The following is a 2,114-nucleotide window of genomic DNA, read 5'->3' as shown; positions in this document are numbered from 1 at the left end:
TTTTCCCCAAATCTCCCTATATCGGTCCTTGCTGGAGAACTTCATATGTTGATTTAGGGAATAATGAAAAGAATTAAGTATCTTTTAATATTTTTTAAATTTTTTACATATTTTAATTAACATGGTTATATTAATAGGGTTCAATGTGATAGTTCAACATCTTGTACAGCATGTACTGATCAGAGCAATTAACATTTCTTTCTTCTTATCATTTCTCTGTCAGAAGCTTTGAGCTGCTTTGTTCTAGATCTTCATAAAATATATGGATTGTCATGAACTGCAGTCATCACACAGTGCTGTGGAAGACCAAAACAAATTTCTCTATCTGTCTTTTGGAACCTGTTAGCCAACCTCCCTTTGTCTATGCTCCTACTTCACCATTTCAGCCTCCTGCAATTACTATTTTACATTCAGGTCAAGTGTTTTAGCTTCCACATATAAGAGAAAACATTGGGTACTTGTCTTTCTGGGTCTGGCTTTTTTCATCTAGCAGTGTCTTCCATTTTTTTCAACTTATCTCCAAATGACAGAATTTCATTCTTGTTGATGATTGAATGATGTTCCATTGCATGTATATAACACAATTACTTCATCCATGAAGTAATTTTCATGAGGACAAGGAATGGTCTGAGGTAGTAGTGACATCAGTCAACTCACAAGGCAGTCAAGTAAAGGCATTGAAATCAAGGCAGAGAGGGTAAATAAGACATAACCCACTGAGACACTAGGGAACTTAGTCTGCAGCTTGGCATATGAACATGGGTCAATATATTATTATTGAATAACTAAGTGGTAAGACTGATCTCTTCTACCCTGAAATGTCTTATTACAGGGAATGATGGAGCCAGAATCTATGGTCAATGGAGCAGCAGTTATTGAGTTTATACTACTGGGCTTGGTGGAGACACAAGATCTGCAACCAGTTGTGTTCTCACTCTTCTTCTTTGCCTACCTGCTCACAGTTGGGGGCAACCTCAGCATCCTGGTAGCTGTCCTGGTGGAGCCCAAACTCCACACCCCAGTGTTCTTCTTCCTAGGTAACCTATCAGTGCTGGATATTGGGTGTATCAGTGTTACTATTCCCTCAATGTTGAGTTGTCTCTTGTCCCACAAGCATACAGTCCCAAATACAGCCTGCCTCAAACAGCTTTTCTTCTTGTACCTTTTTGCTAGGGTGAACTGCTTCCTGTAGACAGACATGGCCTGTGACTGATTCCGGGCCATCTGTAGGCCCCTCAACTACAGTACCTGCATGACCCAGACAGTCTAAAGGATACTGGTGACCACGTCCTTGTCTCGTTGCTTCACCAATGCTCTGACCCATAATGTAGCTGTATCTACACTGAACTTCTTTGGTCTCAATGTGATCAATCACTTCTACTGTGACCTCCTCCAGCTCTTCCAGCTCTCCTGCTCCACCACACAACTCAATAAGCTGCTGCCCTTTGTTTGGGTAATGGCAGATGCACCTTAGATTCTCATTGTCACCTCCTACATCCACATGGCAGCTGCAGTTCTATGAATCCATTCTGCTGAGCGTAAGAAGAAAGCCTTCTCCACATGTGGCTTCCACTTCACTTTGGTGGACATCTTCAATGGGACAGGAGTCTTCAGCTACATGAGACTGGGTTCAGTGGAGGCTTCAGACCAGGACAAGGTCATTGGCATCCTCAACACTGTCATCAAGTCCATGCTGAACCCACTCATCTACAGCCTTAGGAACCCTGATGTGCATAGTAATCTCAGGAAGAAACTCACAGGAAAGTGAAACCTCTGGAAGGCAGAAACTATGGGAGTGGTCCTTGTTTTTCTTAGATCATTGAGTAACAGGACTTTTGGTAGGAGGCAATACCTTTGTTCCCTATGGAGGCTTTACCATGCATACCAGAGTCCTTGGTTACCAGCCATTTCGATGGAAGAGCTCTTCACAGTCCAGATAGAAGTGGAACCTAGGAAACTCAGCATCCTGGGAGGTACATGGTCAAGCAGGAAGGATCCTTCATTTATTTTTTCCAGGGTCTCCAAAAATACCAGGAAAATTTTTGAAATACAGAAAGTCACATTTTAGTGCCAAGAATTCTCACATCCGTTGAAAGTGCTCCCATCACCTGCTT

At 42.3% G+C, this 2,114-nt stretch overlaps 1 pseudogene; it reads left to right on the top strand.

Annotated features, from left to right (window-relative positions):
* The first annotated feature begins 838 nt into the window (after window positions 1-838).
* On the top strand, window positions 839-1,768 carry LOC109680873 (olfactory receptor 3A1-like; annotated as a pseudogene).
* The last annotated feature ends 346 nt before the right edge of the window (window positions 1,769-2,114 follow it).

This window comes from Castor canadensis, chromosome 11, assembly GCF_047511655.1.
Source record: "Castor canadensis chromosome 11, mCasCan1.hap1v2, whole genome shotgun sequence".
NCBI classification, from domain to species: Eukaryota; Metazoa; Chordata; class Mammalia; order Rodentia; family Castoridae; genus Castor; species Castor canadensis.
This window is presented reverse-complemented; position numbering and strand designations above follow the sequence as displayed.